This window comes from Orcinus orca, chromosome 1 (genome assembly GCF_937001465.1).
Source record: "Orcinus orca chromosome 1, mOrcOrc1.1, whole genome shotgun sequence".
Classification (NCBI taxonomy): Eukaryota; Metazoa; Chordata; class Mammalia; order Artiodactyla; family Delphinidae; genus Orcinus; species Orcinus orca.
This window is the reverse complement of record NC_064559.1, coordinates 157,685,536-157,703,601: the sequence shown is the minus strand read 5'-3', so window position 1 is coordinate 157,703,601 and position 18,066 is coordinate 157,685,536. Positions and strand designations below refer to the sequence as shown.

The following is an 18,066-nucleotide window of genomic DNA, read 5'->3' as shown; positions in this document are numbered from 1 at the left end:
CCTGTGGCTCAAACCAACAGCCATTTATTTAGCTCACAGTTCTTCATAGCAGTTTGGGTTGGGCTTAGCTTCTCAGTTCTTCTCGTAGCATTGGGGCTCACTCATGTGTATCTGCAGTCAGCATCCAGCTTAGCTGAGGTCTGTCTAATCTACAGGACCCCAGCTGGGATAGCTTGTCTTGTTCTTTTTGGCCTTTCATCCTTAGTTGACTGGCACAGTCTTGTTTACACAGCAGCTGGACAGGTTTCCAGAGTGAGTGGAAATGTTCAAGGTCTCTTGTCACCTGGGTTCAGAACTGGCACACCATTACTTCCACTGAGTTTTATTAGCCAAAACAGGTCACAAGTTCAGCCCAGATCTGAGGGGAGGACAAATTGACTCCATCTCTTAATGGGAAGGGCTGCGAAGCCACATTGAACAGGACGTGAATACGGGGAGGAGTGAGGAATTGTGGTCGTTTGTGCAATCTACTACAGAAAGGATAGATAAATCAATACAAGCCTTTCTACTACTAGAAAAAGAAGTCTTCACGTGCCAGGCATCGTGCTGCGTAATAGAGATTTTGCAGGAGATGCTCTAGTAGCTATACTATGCCATATGAAATATGGAAGGATAGGCCTGAGCTAGATAAGTGGAAGGTGTTTGCCCCAAGTTTTTATGCCAGGAGCAGTTTCTTTGGTAAAAAGTAAGCACTAGCATGCTATAATGTAAATAGATTGATTTTTTAAAAAATCAATCAGAATAATCAGATCTGGATATTTACCTTCCCTATATGTTCCATAAAGACTTGGATTTTGTCTATGTTCTTCCCTGCTGTATCACTCAGGCCTTGACCAGTGCCTGCCACATAGTAGACACTCAATAATTGTTTGAATGTTGATTTAAAGTCTCTTGGTAGGGCTTCCCTGGTGGCGCAGTGGTTGAGAGTCTGCCTGCCGATGCAGGGGATGCAGGTTCGTGCCCCGGTCCGGGAGGATCCCACATGCCGCGGAGTGGCTGGGCCTGTGAGCCAGGGCCACTGAGCCTGCACGTCCGGAGCCTGTGCTCCGCAATGGGAGAAGGCCACAACGGTGAGAGGCCCGCGTACTGCAAAACAAAACAAAACAAAACAAAAAGTATGAAAAATGAAAATTTGTGAATTACAAAAATAAAATGAAGAAAGGAAACAGAGGCAATTTGATTCCAAGTCTAATTAGTCAATATCACTGTCTTTAAGTATTTAAATAAATGTTTATAAAAAAAAAAGTCTCTTGGTAGAGGGAGGAGGTAATGGGGATATAAGTATATGTATAGCTGATTCACTTCGTAATAAAGCAGAAACTAACACACCATTGTAAAGCATTTATACCCCAATAAAGATGTTTAAAAATAAATAAAGTCTCTTGGTAATATAACTATGTGAACAGAAGGACAGAAGAAGGCAGATAACAATGGTGCTTTTGTGCTGGGGACAAAATCATTCTGGGTGTTCTCACTGGTGTACACAGGTATCTCTGGGGTTTTTTTTGTTGCATATTTAACCTTTTCTGTTGGTATTTAACAGGAGGGAAGTGTAGTAGAGTAGATGTTGCCCACCTGGTGCAGTGATCACCATTCCCAGGTATGGTTGGAAGTGGAGTGGGACTGAGGTGGGAGTTGGGGGTTGACCTCATACTTTTTTGGAATTTGAATCAGTATGTTTGCAGACGAAAGAGAATAGGGCAATCAAAGCAGAGAACTACCGGAAGAGCAGACACTCCATTTTTATTCTTCAGCTACTGAAAGTCTAGATCTTACCTTCCCCACTGCTGACCAATGGCAGTGACTTTGGAAGGAGAGAACAAAGGAGTTGCATACAGTTAGCTGGGGACCAGTAGAGAATACTGGGACCATTTGCTCATTCTTTTGTTTATTCATTTATTCATTCATTCATTCACTCACTCATGTATTGTGATGGTTAATTTTATGTGTCAACTTGACTGGGTCACAGGGGGCCCATATATTTAGTCAAACATTCTGGATGTTTCTGTGAGGGTGTTTTTGGATGAGATTAATGTATAAACCAGTAGACTGAGTGAAGTAAAGTAAATCCCTAATGTGGTGGGCCTTACCCAATCAGTTGAAGACCTGAATAGCTCAAAAAGGCTGACCTTCCCCTGACTAAGAGAATTATTCCCATCTGTGGACTTGTACTGAGATATCAGTTCTTCCTGGGTCTTAAGTCTGCTGGCCTTCAACTGGAACCACACCATCAGCTCTCTGGGTTTCCAGCTTGCTGACTCACCCTGTAGATTTGGGGACATGAAAGCCTCCGTAATCATGTAAGCCAGTTCCTCATAATAAATGTACCTCTCTCTATATACATCCCATTGGTTCTGTTTGTCTAGAGAATCCTAATACATGTATATATTCATTCATTCCACAAATATCTATTGCGTTAAGTACTGGGGATATTGATGAACTCTGCCGTCATTGAGCTTTTAATTTAAGGGCAAATATAAACGAATAAATGGACATGGTATGATAGGTGAAGTTCAAGCTAGGTGGGTGTTACAGGAACCCTTAACTGAGACTTGGGGGACTAAGCAAAAGCTTCTCAGAGGAAGTAACATCTAAGCTGAGCCCTGAAAAATTAGTGGGGTTAGCCAGGCAACGAGGAGAACTGTGGGAAAGTGCATGGGCAGAGGGAACAGTTTATCTAGCGACCTGCATGAGACAGGTGACAGGACACAACATCTGAGAAGACCTCGAAGTGGTTCAGTATAACTGTTTCATAGAGTAGATGGGCGAGAGGTAAGAAAAGAGGCAAGAGAAAGAGGCAGAGGCCAGATCATGCAGGAGGCAGCAGGCCAGGTGAGAAGGGATGATGACCTGACCAGAGCAGAGAGCAGACAAAGAAGTGGGTGGATTCAGGGGTTACATAGGAGGCTGAACTGACAAGAGTGGATGATGAATTACACTTGAGGATAGAGGGGTCAGGGTTTCTGGATGGCCTGAGGCATACTGGGGTCATTTACTGAGATGGGAGATTAAGAAATTTGGGCTGGGATGTTGCTAATAATCCCCACAGGTTTTCTCACTTTTTTTTCCTTCCAAGGTCAAACTTAATATCCATTTTGATCTCAAATGGATAAAACTGGGTTCTGGAGGAAGCCAGCCTCGACTCAAACCTGTGCTCCCCTGCCTGTGGGCTAGAGATGTGACCTTGGGCAAATCTCTTAACCTCTTTGAGCCTCATCTCGCTCATCATACACTGGAGAAAATAATAGTGCATATTTCATAGAGTCGCTGTTGGAGTCAAATAATAAATGGTATACACAGTGCTTCACACAGTGTTGAGTTCCGTAAACGCTAACGACAATTCTTGTGTTGGAAATGGTAGAAAGAGAAAGGAAGAAATCTAGACCCAGAGGCTCTTCAGAAAATCCGGAGGAGTCAGCTAGGCAGGAGCCTGGAGGAGAGGGAAACACAGGGTCTGAGGAAATGTAGTGGACACAGGCCTAGACCATTGTCTTAATCTCGGCTGACACACTTCATCCCAGTGAGAGGCTGACCATAGATGCCTTTGCTCCCTGCGCCAGAAACACATTCCGACCTGCTTCTTTCTGCCCCTTATTGTTCCTCAGTAGTGGTCTTTCATTTGTTTCCCAAATTCCCAGCACCGCATTAGATGCTAACATTCTGAAATTACATATTAAAAACTTCCTTCGACAAGAAAGAGCACAGGTCCTGTGGCACTGCCCTTATGCATCTGGCCATGAAACCCAACCCGGACCCCGTTCTGATTACCAGCCAACACTGACTTTGGTCAAGTGACTTAACCCCACTGTGCCCTGGCTTCCTAACCTGTAAGGTAAAGACGAGAGTAGTAACCACCTCAGAGGGGATCTGTGAGGATTCAAAGTGGGTAGAACAATTGCTGGTCCAAGTACACCTTCAGAAAATGTTAGCCATCATTACAGGGCCAGCAGAAAGACTAGCGAGCCAGGCCGGTGCCTCCTGAGGCCCTTAGGTCCTGAACGGAGCAGTGTCCAAACCCATGGGTAATAAGAGAGGCCAGTTGTCCTGGGTACCCCGCTGCTGGGGTGATAACAACAGCAATACTTGTCAGTTATTAGGTGTTATTTCATTTCCGTTCACAATTCATGGGGGGTGGGTATCGGAAGTTAAAGAACTCTATTGGGCTTAGAACCCAAGACTCCATGAAGGTCTTAGTAACATTTTATTCTGTTGGAGAAAAGCTGCAAGTAGATCACAGGTAAGTTAAAATATAGGTTGGGAGCCCACCAATAGCCACAATCCACAAATGGCACTCCCTAGAAAACCTGGGAATTAAAAAGAGTAATTCTGGTGTCCTAGGAGAAGCTGCAGGGAGATTCTTTTATCTGCACGATGACAGCTGCCTCTCCAGCCCCTGCGGTGCCCCCCCAGCCTGGCAGGAGGATCCCATCTGCTGGCTTCCTCCTCCTCTCCCAGCCAGGCTTATCTGGCAGGCGGCCAGCCTAAGCCAGGGCATCTGAGGAGGCCTGATTTTAATAATTTTCTATTTCCTGTAGAAAACCGGTTTTTTCAGTGGCTTTGTAACTCAACCATTCTTGATCACATCAGGACTAAAACCGGCAGCCAGCGTGGCAGCTCGTGGGCACCCTGTATACAATGGTGCATTGTTTAGCCTTTATTATAATCCAGAGCAAAGTAAGGAAAAGGGAGGAAGGGAAAGCAAAGAAAGAAAAAAGTGAAAGAAAAGAAAAATATTCAAACCTCTTGTATAATTTCATAGTACAGCAGGGAGGTCCCCATTCTCTTTGAGGAAAATACAGAATCAATTAGCCTGTCTCTCTCTCTCTCTCTCTCTCTCTCTCTCTCTCTCTCTCTCTCACACACACACACACACACACATACACACACGCACATCACCTATAGAACAGACAAATGATGGATTCTAAGTTGATGCCTTTTTTCCTGTCTTTTTCTTCTTGACCAACACATCTCACATCCAAGGAGAGTTGAAGGAGTGAAGATCAAGGCCTGAGGAGCAATAGCATGTTTAAAGGGTCTTAGAGACAAGGCAGTGAAAAGAGAGTGGGTCTGAGAGGGCCAAGGAGAGGATGAAAAAAACAGATGCGTAACAAGTATCAGCATATTGAAATTACTGGGTTGAGGGAGAACATGAAGTTAGAAATTATATAAACTGAATGGTCAGACAGTGTCCTATTTCATTCCTGTGTTCTCAGAAAAAGTGTTGCACGTGAGCTATGTTTTGGGCCTCCCTTTTCCAGCCTCATCAAATATCTCTGCCCTTTTCTACACCCGTCTTGGGTGGTCACAAATACAAGTATTTCAGGGTGTCTTGTCTGAGTCCCTGCCCTCCAGTGCTAGACAGACCAGCCTTCTCTTCTGCCATCTAACAAAGCTCACTAGACCCATGTTCTGTCCTCATGACCTACTTCTGAAATTACTGGAGAAACTAGTGAGCGTTTATGGATGTTAATATGCTCCATGTTATGTTTACATTGTTCTGAAGGTAAGAACATGTACAGTTGTTCTATTAGAAATTCTAGGCACCCGGGCAGGTCTGTTGGGGAGAATTTTTCTTGGTGAGCAGTCCTCCTCCTATGTCCAATCAGTCCTATCACAAGGAGACCCAGGATTCATTTACAGTAGAATTGAAATTGTTGGGTATATATCATTACCAAGGGCAGGGCAGAGGTTTGCTGGCAGCCAGGGTACGCTTCAAATGTGATGCAGGGCTTACGTCAGTAGTCTGAATAGATCAGAATGTACTGATTGAAAGGATGTAGGATTCTAATGAGGGTAGGTTTTGAAGTCACTTACCATGGATTCCAGTGTAGAGAGATAGCTAAGCAGGCAAATGAAAAGACACAAGTAAATTAAACCAGGAATAGGTTTGGATACATGGTAGGGTCAAAAGCTAGTTAGGTGGGAAATGGATAAGGGAATGGAATAGACCTTCTAATTCAACTAAACAATTTCCTGTGGAACACCATTATGTCCTTGGCATTGTGTTGGATTCAAAATTATGGGTCATGATACTTATCATCAATATTTTAGTCTCTTTTGGGGTGGGGGGGTGAAGGATTGCACATCATAGTGCATAACCCAATGAGAAATGGGTTCTAACTGAGGCAGGAGTTGGAAAGGAAAGCATAGGAATCATCTAAGAAGCTTCTTCAAAACATAGTCTAGATTTCATGAATCAGAATCTCTGAGATGGGTGGAGTTGAAGATGGGCTTGCCTGGTGTGAAAAGCTTCCCAAGACATTCAGGTGTGTACCCTGGTTAACAGCCATTGAATTAGACCAGCCCTTCTCAGTCTTACCTGATCATGAGAATCACCTGCTTTGCTTGTTGAGCATAGATTCCCTGGCTCCACCCACCTCCAGAGCTGCTGATTCAGCAGGCCTGGCACAGGGCACAGAAATGTTTCTAACAGTTGCTCCAATTTACATAAATGTGTAAAGTTGAAGAATACCAAATTAGTTAATACTTACTTATTCAAGAACTGCTCATTGAGCACCTTCTGTTGTGCTGAATGCTGGGAAAACAGAGGAATTCAATCCTTCTGGCCTGCAGGAGCCCACAGAGAAGACAAATACGAGGTAAGTGCAATGAAGTGCTGGGCTAGGGATGAATGGAGGTTTCAGTAGGGACTGTGGTCAAAGGAGATTTGTTGAAAAGGCTGAGAGTTGAACTGGGCTGTGAAGGATTTGGCTCTGTGGAAAGGAACGAAGAAGAGATCAGATGGACGGGAGGTAGGGATGAGTGTGGCAAAGTTCTGAAACTCTGAGAGGGGAGCGCTGCCTGAATGGCTGTCTCTTTGTGACAGCCGCAGAGTGGCGAAAGCGTGGGCTCGAGGACTGGAGCCTGTGCTGGACCCTCAGCTCAGCCACTGTCGCTGTGTCCCTAGGATGCATTAGAACCCATGTGTACCTGGTTATCTTACTGGCAAAGTGGAAATAGTAATAGGCGTCCTAGGTTGTTGTGGGATTTAGTAAGCAAGTACACCACCTAGCATTTCGTTCAAGTGCTCAATAAATATTACTGCTATTATATTTTACAATGTTTGCTGCTTACAGAGGGCTTTCACCAGCACGAATTCATTTGCTCCTCACAATAATCTTGAGAGGTAGATATTATTATTAATCCCCCTTTACAAATGAGAAAATTGAAGCTAAAAGAGGTCAAGAAATCCAAACAAGCTAATCAGCTTTAACTTGAACCCGAGTCTCTTAACAGGGCATAATCTACTCTTTCTCTTACGGCAAACTGCGGTATTCAGGTTACAGAGGAGTCCTTGAGTGCCAGTTTTAAGAAAGTTAGACTGACTCCTGCACGTAGTAGGAAGCATTTAAGCAGAAGATGGACAAGTTGAAAATGTGTTATGAAAAGTTGAATATTCTGGATAAGATGGGAAATTGGGGGCCCTGAGAGAGAGAAAACTGAGTCATCTGCAGTATTTTAGGAGTAAACTGAACCTTAAGCATAATGAGGTTGGTGAGGAAAGGAAGAATAGGGGGACAGGGACTGAAAAGAAAAGGAAACACACCCTAATAAGCAGTGACAATTGATATACAAAATGCTTGGAAGGGGACGGTCCAACATTCAAAAATTATAGAGGCTGTTTTCACTTCTAATTGCTAGGATCAAGAGCTGGGAGCATTCGATTCTGTTTCTTGTGTTCATTCCGCGTGCTTGAGCATTCTTTCTACAACTTTGCACAAAGCTTTATATTTGCCAAGCGCTGCAGTCATTATTATTTATTGTTTCTCACATCAAGGATCCAAGGTCTCAGCACTTAACTCTAGAAAGTGGTATTCGAATGCCCTGGGGACCTGACTGTGGAGGGGGAAGAGTTTCAGCATCCTAAACATAAATATCTTCCAAGTAAAAGCATCGATTGAGAAGCCTGGATGGATAAAATTAACTGCTGCAATCTTAAAGACGTCTGGTTCACATCCTGGGTAAAAAGGGGAAGAGCTTTATGGAGCCTGTTAACGTCAATATCCAATGACATGAAACAGCATTATGCTAACCCTCTCCCCAAATCCCATCTAGTCCGTTATCTACTGCTCCTCAGTGTGTGGCTCACTGTCCAAGAAGGTCCCCCTTCGTACGGCCAGGTGGGAGTCATACGCTGTCTGCTTCCTTGTCAAGGAACGGATTTGATTTCTGGAAAGGTTACATTGACTGCTGAAGGTCACAAGCTAGTAAGTTGCAGAGCCAAGGTTCAGACAAGTCTTCGTATCTATCTTCATTGCTCTTTTAGGCTTTTCTGGGAAATATGGCACTTGAAAATAATTTTTAAATAAAGCAGGTGTTGATGGAAAAATTCAAATAGCACAGAAGTGCTTGAATCAGGAAGCAAAGTCACCTCCCCACTCCCCCTCAGAGATAATCACTGCTCCAGTTTGATGACATCCTACCAGGTACCGTCTGATGCACGTAAGCATGCACACATGTAAATCTGTACATGTAAGTCTGCGTCATGTCTTCTCTGAAAAAGTAAGAAGGCTCATTCTATTCAGACAATTCTGTAACCTACTGTTTTTCCCCTCAACAACACATCCCAGGTAGCTTTAACATATAGATCAGCCTTGCTGACCTTCAAAGCTATGTTCCAAGGCACCGAAACCTATTTAACCAATTCCTTACTAATGAGCATGAAGCTTGTTTTGATTTCTTTTACCCTTTTTTTAATTGAAGTATACTTGATTTACAGTATCATGTCAGTTTCAGGTGTACAGCACAGTGATTCAATTATACATACACATATATATATTCTTTTTCAGATTCTTTTCCCTTATAGGTTATTACAAAATATTGAGTATAATTCTCTGTGCTATACAGTAGGTCCTTGTTGATTATCTATTTTATATATAGTAGTGTGTATCTGTTCATCCCAAACTCCTAATTTATCTCCCCCCCCTTCCTTGTTGGTAACCATCAGTTTGTTTTCTGTGTCTGTGAGTCTATTTCTGTTTTGTAAATAAGTTCATTTGTATATTTTAATTTTTAGATTAGTAGTTAGTACTCTGTGTTGTGATTTATTTTATTCTTTTAAAAAAATACTTCTTTAATTATTTTTGGCCATATATCTTTGTGAACTAGTATTGTTATGGGGGAAATTCCTAGAAATTGAGTTGCTGGAGCAAAAGGAATATTTATCTTTTATTTTGATGGGTATTTCCAAGTGCCAAATAGCTCTCTAAAGTGTTTGTCTCAATTTATCTTTCCACCAACAGAGTATGATGCTATTGCCTCATATCCTCACCACCACTAAGTATTACTAATCTTTTTAAGTTTTCCAGTGTGATAAGTGAGGTGTTCATTCACTGACTCTTCTTCATTCATTCAATCAACACAAATGTACTGAGTGCCTACCATGTGCCAGATACCATTCTAGTTCCTGGAGATACTTTAGTGTAAAACACAATGTCTCTGACCACACAAAGATTAACTCTGTTTTAGAGGTGAAAGGCGTAATAAATGTAATAACAAATATATACTGGGTACATAATAGGTCGGGGGTATTAAGTGTTGTGGAGAAAAATACAACTGTGTAAGGGTGATAGGGAGTGAGGGAGAGAGGGTTAGCATTTACTAGAGTGTGCACAGGGAAGCCGTCTCTCATCAGAGATGCTTGAGCAGACACCTGAATGATGTAAGGGACTAAGCCAAGCCTTTGCCAAAGGGAAGAAACTTCCTGCCTCAGAGCAAAGAAAGCCCTACCAAAGCCCCTGGGGCAAGAGCCCGCTTGGATTCTTTGAGAACAGTGAAAAGGGAGTATGTCTAGGGTCGAGTGAGCAGGCTGAGTGAGGGTAGGGGTCATGTAAAAAGTCTTTGGTTTTAACTCCAAATGAAAACTTTGGGAGTGTTTTGAGTCAAGGCAGGGAGCATTTTAAAGGATTGCCCTGGGTCCTGGGTGGTGAATAGACCATCCAGGCAAAGGGGGTGGCTATGAGATGAGTGAGGACATGATGCAAAAATCTAAGGGAAGTGTGGTGGTGGCTTAGCCCATGGTAGTAACAGGGAAGGCAAGGAGAAGGCAAGGTCAGATAACTTTGAATGTAGTTTACAGGATTTGCTGATGGTTTGGATGTAGGGTGTGAGAAAAATAGGTACATCAAGAATGCCCCCGGGGTTTTTGCCCTGAGCAACTAAAAAAATATAATTGCCATTTCCTGAGATGGGGCAATTGTGGGAAGAGCAGGTTCGGGGTTGGGGGAGAAATCAAGAGTTTAGTTTTGGTCATGGTGAGTCTGCGAAGAGACAAACAAGATGGCCAGCCAGAGGACCCCCAGAGGTTCTCTCTGAGTTGCCTGGTGATGAGCTAGGCTGGGATGGGTGGCCCCCAGTGCCCCCATCAGGAAGGTCAGGGTTCCAGATGCTATCAGTACAACACCACTTTCTTAAGGAAGCAGGGAACAATAAAAGGAGATGGGACTAACTGGCCACCTGGGAGAGTGGAAGAGTAACTGGAGAAGAGAAATGTAGTAGTGGGATTTCTCTCTTCGTCATATGCATCATTTGCATTAGTAGCGAAGTTCAGCTCTGTGTGTATATGTGTGTGTGTGAGTGTGACTACGTGTGAGATCATCATACTTTAAGACTGGCCTAGACAATCTTTTGGGTTCCATCTACCTCTAATTATCTGCTTCTAGGAATAAAGCATCTTTGAGTGAAACTTTTTATAATATTACTATTCTCTTTTAATAAAAGCATAATTCACTTTTTTCAACATTTCAGGCTGTCTTTATTTAGTTGTCTCCTAAGTGACATGGGCAGGTCAGCCTTCCCCAGACAGGGCAAATGCACATATAATATTATTGGACTTAACATTATTTAAAGAGAACTCACTAATGCCCTGCCCTTTCATACTATATAAGAAAAGCAGAATAATACCGCAAATCAAGTGAAGGACTTGGAGCCTGACTCCTCTTCCTATTTGCCGTATGAACTTGGGCTAGTCAACAACTCTGAACCACAATTTCCTCATCTGTAAAACTGGGATAATAATCTTCATATACTTCATGGAATTTTTGTGAGATCCAAATGAAAAATCATGCACATAAAGTCCTTTTGTAAGTGGTAAAAGTACAATTCAAATGAAAGTTGCTGTAGTTCCTTAATACACAGTACTCTATAATAGCAGTTTTCATGCAACCCCATATATCAATGTTATTTGTGTATGCTATTTGTCTTTATTATACTACGAGAGCCTAGAAGCATTTATTCATCCTTATGCCCTTACAATGTGTTGCATCTTGTTTGATATTGACTGTGTAGGTGCTTAAACAATGTTTATTGAATTGAATTGATGTTGGTGGTCACTTATCTTCCTTGTTGCTAAATTTTATAATGTAACACCTAGAGCATAGAAGGTAAGTCTAAGTAGTGCATACAGTAGTTCTCAGATGTTTCCAGGGAAAACAAGTCTTATGCATTTGTTCATTTGGCTTTCTGTTTAGAATTAATTCTCTCCCTCCTATCAAGAACGTATGAGGCATCTTGCACAATTAAACAAAATGTTAAGGGATGATGAACATCAAAAACAAAATTAATCGCATTAAAATGAACAAAGGAATTCAAAGAGTAGAGGAATATTATCAAGCACATGGAATGGGTTAGTTACTGCATTTAAGACCATTAGTGCTGAAAGCATCAGTGTTCCTGTTTTCTTTTTTTTTTAATAGACCTTTATTGGAGTATAATTGCTTTACAGTGTTGTATTAGTTTCTGCTGTACAACCAAGTGAATCATCCATGTGCATACATATATCCCCATATCCCCTCCCTCTTAAGCCTCCCTCCCACCCTCCCTATCCCACCCCTCTAGGTGGTCACAAAACACTGAGCTGATCTCCCTGTGCTATGCTGCTTCTTCCCACTAGCCATCCATTTTACATTTGGTAGTGTATATGTGTCGATGCTACTCTCACTTCGCTCCAGCTTCCCCCTCACCCCTGTGTCTTCAAGTCCATTCTCTATGTCTACGTCTTTTTTCCATAGTGGACAGTAGTTTTCAGGGAGGGGAAGAAAGCCATTGTTTCATCTCACATGCCAGCACCTCAGATTTGTTTTGTTCCAGGTGCTGATCAATTTAATCTCCATATTCCACCACAAGTGTGTGGAAAGTGTCTTGGTGAACTTCCTGTCACTGGCCCTTGAAATTGGCATCTCTTTGGTATTGAGCTGCACTCACTCTTGAGGCAATGGTGCCTTAAAATCATGGTATGTTGCTACAGCACTGCAGAACTCCCTTGGAAAAACATATTACAACCTCATTAAAACCACATTAGTTTATCATAATTTACAGTGAGAGAACTAGAAGATGAATTATTGAGTAACTTCTTATTAATACAAAAGAAGTCTGTTACACTAAATTATAAACTGTAGTTTAAGGCATCAGTGACAGGCCTCAGAGGCAGAATATATAAAGATGCTCTTCAAACCAAATGCCCCCACTACCCAAGAATGGTCATAGGCCTCCTGAATGTCAGTATCTGCAGAAAGAAGATGTGGTTCCTACTAGGCTCTTCACAGATTATTTAAACATAAATGGGACTTAACTACACAAAGTTGTTATGAGATAAATAATGTGTGTAGGGCCTGGTACATTTCTATGGAAGGGAAACGATGAGGTTCCAGTTTGCTTAACACTTCTAAGAATCAAGTTCCTATTGACAGAACTGGAAAATCCACAGAAAGGAAAACAAGCCACAGCTACGGAGCACCTACTAGCTGTCGGCACAGCATTTACATCTAACCCATTCTTCACAACTACTGCTCAGCAACCTGTTTTTGAGATGAAGAAACTGAGGCTCAGGGGGGTAAAGAACTTGCTCAAGTTAGTTAGGGACAGAGTCTGTCTGACCTCAGTCTGACTTCAAAGAACATCTACTTCACCGTACAGCTTTTATTCTGAAATAGCTCTTTTATCCCTCATGCTTGGGAGGAGAGGTATACAAGATAACTAAAGTTTTCCCCTTAGGCACAGAAAATCTTAAATGGAAATGTTTCTAGAATATGTTGTTTTGCTACCTTAAAAATCAGGATATGCTGAATGTAGATTAACCCTTTTTTAAAAATAAAGGACTATTATATAATAATTCACTTATTATGCTGTAGGTGTAGGTTGACTGCAACTTACATGACCCCTTCCCCATGGCTGTGGTGCAGACCCCACGGTGGGCCATTTTGTACCCTATGGACAGGATCAACATCTTAAGGAAGGTCAAGTGACAAGATAGAAAGATTCTGAGCCCCAGAAGACTTCACAGAGCAGAGTTACCATAAGTGCTTATATGTTTACAGAAAAGAAAAATGACTATACCAGGGGTTGGCAAATTTTTTCTGTAAAGGATCATGCGGTAAATATTTTCAGCTTTGCAAGCCATATGATTAGTGTTGTGACTACTAACTCTGCTGTCATAGCACAAAAGCAGCCATAGATGATTCATAAATAAATGGGTGTGGGTATGTTCTAATAAAACTTTATTTACAAAAACAGGTGGTGGGCCAGATCTGGCCCCAAGGCCATGGTTTTCTCACTCCTGATTTATATAATTGAAAGCATGCTATTTTAGGTCTGTCAGAACAACTGAACCTATATTCTAAGTTATTTAAGTGCTAACCTGAAATTTTTAAACCTGTTTTCCTTACCATCTGGTTGCTACCTAGTCATTTTTCTTTTTTCTCATGAAAATAGAGAGAAACAATTTCAGTTGCGTGACCTCCTAAAAAAAGTAATATGACCATCTTTCTATGAATTTATTCATTGTATGAAAGATCAAAGTAGCTTGTCCCTTCAGTCAAAAGAATCATCATCGTCACAGTTTTTATCAATTTATTTTTTTATTTTGACAGAGCTCAAGCATTATGCTTTTTTCTATATCAGAATCCTCTTTACAGCCTAGTCAGTTTCAACCCATTTTCCTTTATTTATTTTATAAATATTTTCCGGTGCACATGTGTCAGGCAATGAGTTAATTCTCTTTCTTTCACTTATTGTTCTGCAAAGTGAGAAATTTAATTATGGGTAAAAAATTTACTCTTTATGAATTTTTAAAGGATTTGTACTAAAACAGAGCCATTTTGGGTACTATAGCATCAATAGACTTCCCATTTTAGTTTCCATTTATGGGGCTTAGTTTTTTGGGTTTTTTCTGCGGTACGTGGGCCTCTCACTGTTGTGGCCTTTCCTGTTGCGGAGCACAGGCTCCGGACGCGCAGGCTCAGCGGCCATGGCTCACGGGCCTAGCCGCTCCGCGGCATGTGGGATCTTCCCGGACTGGGGCACGAACCCGTGTCCCCTGCATTGGCAGGCGGACTCTCAACCACTGTGCCACCAGGGAAGCCCTGGGGCTTAGTTATTTGAGCCTCTGTGGTTATGTCCAAGTTCATTATAATAACCTGAGAATTTAAGATTTTTTTATATGTATAACTGAGGTTTTATTGTAAAGCAGAACTAATATATGACTTTATGAGAAAATGTATGATTCCTGTATGTGGAATCTTTTCTACTTTTAAAATTAAATTAACAGTGGCTTTGATGGAGTAACTTGTAGCAGAACAAAGAAATAAGCAGAAAAGCTAGAAAAAAAACAAAAGAAAACCCAACCAGATAAGTAGGAAATCTAGATTAAAAACAAAAACAAACAAACAAAAATCTGCAGGAAGCTATAGAGATACAGAGGCAGCTAGGATATAAGGGATCAAGATTCTAGAGAGAAGGAAACATTACTGTTTCATGAATAAGTTCATTTGTGTCATATTTTAGATTCCACATATAAGTGATATCATATGATATTTGTCTTTCTCTTTCTGACTCACTTTGCTTAGTATGATAATCTCTAGGTCCATCAGTGTTGCTGCAAATGGCATTAATTCATTCATTTTATGGCTAATATTCCATTGTATGTATGTATGTGTATATATATATATATATATATATATATATATATATACACACCACATCTTATTTATCAATTCATCTGTCAATGGACATTTAGGTTTCTTCCACATCTTGGCTATTGTAAATAGTGCTGCTATGAACATTGGGGTGCATGTATCTTTTTAAATTAGAGTTTTCTCTAGATATATGCCCAGGAGTGGGATTGCTGGATCATATGGCAACTCTATTTTTAGTTTTTTAAGGAACCTCCATACTGTTTTCCACAGTGGCTGCACCAATTTATATTCCCACCAACAGTATGGGAGGGTTTCCTTCTTTCCACACCCTCTCCAGCATTTATTATCTGTAAACATTTTAATAATGGCCATTCTAACTGGTGTGAGGTGGTACCTCATTGTAGTTTTGACTTGCATTTCTCTAATAATTAGTGATGTTGAGCAACTTTTCATGTGCCTATTGGCCATCTGTATTTCTTCTTTGGAGAAATGTCTATTTAGGTCTCCTGCCCATTTTTTGATTGGATTGTTTGGGTTTTTTTGTTATTGAGTTGTATGAGCTGATTGCATCTTTTAGAAATTAATCCCCTTTCAATCATATTGTTTGAAAATATTTTCTCCCAGTCCATAAGTTGTCTTTTCATTTTTGTTTATGGTTTCCTTTGCTGTGCAGAAGTTTATAACTTTGATTAGGTCCCATTTGTTTATTTTTGTTTTTATTTCTATTGCCATGGCAGACTGACCTAAAAACATTGGTATGATTTATGTCAGAGAATGTTTTGCCTATAATCTCTTCAGGCAGTAGCAGTTTTGATTTCTCGTCTTTCTTATTTTGTTTATTTGGGTACACTCTCTTTTCTTCTTGGTGAGCCTGGCCAGAGGTTTGTCTGTTTTGTTTACCCTTTCAAAGAATCAGCTCTTGGTGTTTTTTGGTTTTTGGTTTTTTTTGAACAAAGTTGGTTTATTGCTGGATGCAACAAACAGCTCTTGGTTTTATTGATTTTTTTCTATTGTTTGTTTAATCTCAATTTTATTTACTTCCTCTCTGATCTTTATTATTTCCTTCCTTCTGCTGACTCTAGGTTTTGTTCATTCTTCTTTTTCTAATTCTTTTAGGTGGTAAGTTAGGTAGTTTATTTGAGATTTTTCTTGCTTTTTTTTTGAGGAAAGCGTGTATCACTATGAACTTCCCTCTAAGAACTGCCTTTGTTTTACCCCATAGATTTTGTGTGGTTGTGTTTTCATTGTCATTTGTCTCAATATATTTTTAAATTTCCTCTTTGATTTCATCATTGACCCATAGGTTTTTAGTAGCCTGTTGTTTAGTCTCCATGTAATCATTTTTTTCTCATTTCTCTTTCTGTGGTTGATTTCTAATTTCATGCCATTGTAGTCGGAAAAGATGCTTGAAATGACTTCTATCCTCTTGAATTTGTTGAGACTTCTTTTGTGTCCTAGTATGTGGTCAATCCTAGAGAATGTTCCATGTGTGCTTGAAAAGAATGTGTATTCTGGGGTCTTCCCTGGTGGTGCAGTGTTTAAGAATCTGCCTGCCAATGCAGTGGACATGGGTTTGAGCCCTGCTCTGGGAAGATCCCACATGCCGCAGAGCAACTAAGCCCATGCGCCACAACTACCGAGCCTGCGCTCTAGAGCCCACAAGTCACAACTACTGAAGCCTGCATGCCACAACTACTGAAGCCGCATGCCTAGAGCCCATGCTCCACAACAAAAGAAGTCACTGCAATGAGAAGCCCGTGCACCACGACAAAGAGTAGCACCCGCTCGCTGCAACTAGAAAAAGCCTGCACGCAGCAACATAGACACAATACAGCCAAAAATAAAATAAATAAATTTATAAAAAAAAAAAAAAGAATGTGTATTCTGGTTTTTTGGGGATGTGTTTTCCTGAAAACGTCAATCAAATCTAACTCTTCTGTTGTGTCATTTAGGATCTCTGTTGCCTCACTGATTTTCCATCTGGAAGATCTGTCCGTTGATGTGAGTGGGGTTTTAAAGTCTCATACTATTATTTTGTTCTCATCAATTACTCCCTTTATGTCTGTTAGTATTTGTTTTATGTATTAGGTGTTCCTATATTGGGTGCATATATGTTAACGAGTGTTATGTCCTCTTCTTGTATCAATCCTTTTATCATTATATAGTGTCCTTCTTTATCTTTCGTTATGGCCTTCGTTTTAAAGTCTATTTTGTCTGATATGAGTATTGCTACCCCACTTTCTTGTCATCTTTTTCCATCCCCTCACTTTCAATCTATGTGTGTTCTTTGCCCTAAAGTGAGTCTCTTGTAGGCAGCATATTGTAAACTCTTGCTTTTTGGTCAAATCTGCTGCTCTATGTCTTTTGATTGGAGCATTTAGTCCATTGACATTTAAGATAATTACTGATAGATATGTATTTATTGTCATTTTAAACCTTGTTTTTCACTTGATTTTGTATTTCTTCTTTCTTTTTGTTTCTATTTTTCTATTGTATGTTTTTGCTTTATGGTTACCCTGCTTTTCAAGTATGTTAACCTATTACTTATCTATTTGCTTTAGACTGGTCAAACACATTCTGAAAAATAATCTACATTTTCATACTCTTTTCCCCAACATTTTATGATTTTGATGTCATCTTTTATATCTTCATGTTTATCTTTTTGCTGTTCTTTGTAGTTATCATCACTCTCACAAATTTTTTTTAATTTTTTTAAATTTTTTTTTAATCTGTGTACTGGCTTATTTAAGTGATTTACTTTCCAATTATGATTTTCTCTTTCCTATACATTCTTGCTTCTTTTAGAGAAGACCTTTCAATATTTATTTTAGGATAGGATTAGTATTGCTGTATTCTTTTAGTTTTTGCTTGTCTGAAAAATTCTTTCTCTTTCCTTCTGTTCTAAATGATAATCTTGCTGGGTAGAGTATCCTAGGTTGCAGGTTTTTCCCTTTCAGGACTTTAAATATATCTTGCCACTCCCTTCGGTCCTGCAACATTTCTGTAGAGAAACCAGCTGATATAGCATTATGGGGGTTCCCTTGTAATTAACTCTTTGTTTTTTTTTCTTGATGCCTTTAGAATCATCTCTTTAACTTTTGCCATTTTAATTAAAATATGTCTTGGTGTAAGTCTGTTTGGGTTCATCTTGTTTGGA

General features: G+C 40.4%; 1 pseudogene; it reads right to left on the bottom strand.

Moving 5' to 3' along the window:
• Positions 1 to 18,066, bottom strand: part of LOC101278932 (very-long-chain (3R)-3-hydroxyacyl-CoA dehydratase 1-like) — a 150,109-nt pseudogene that overhangs the window by 10,129 nt on the left and 121,914 nt on the right.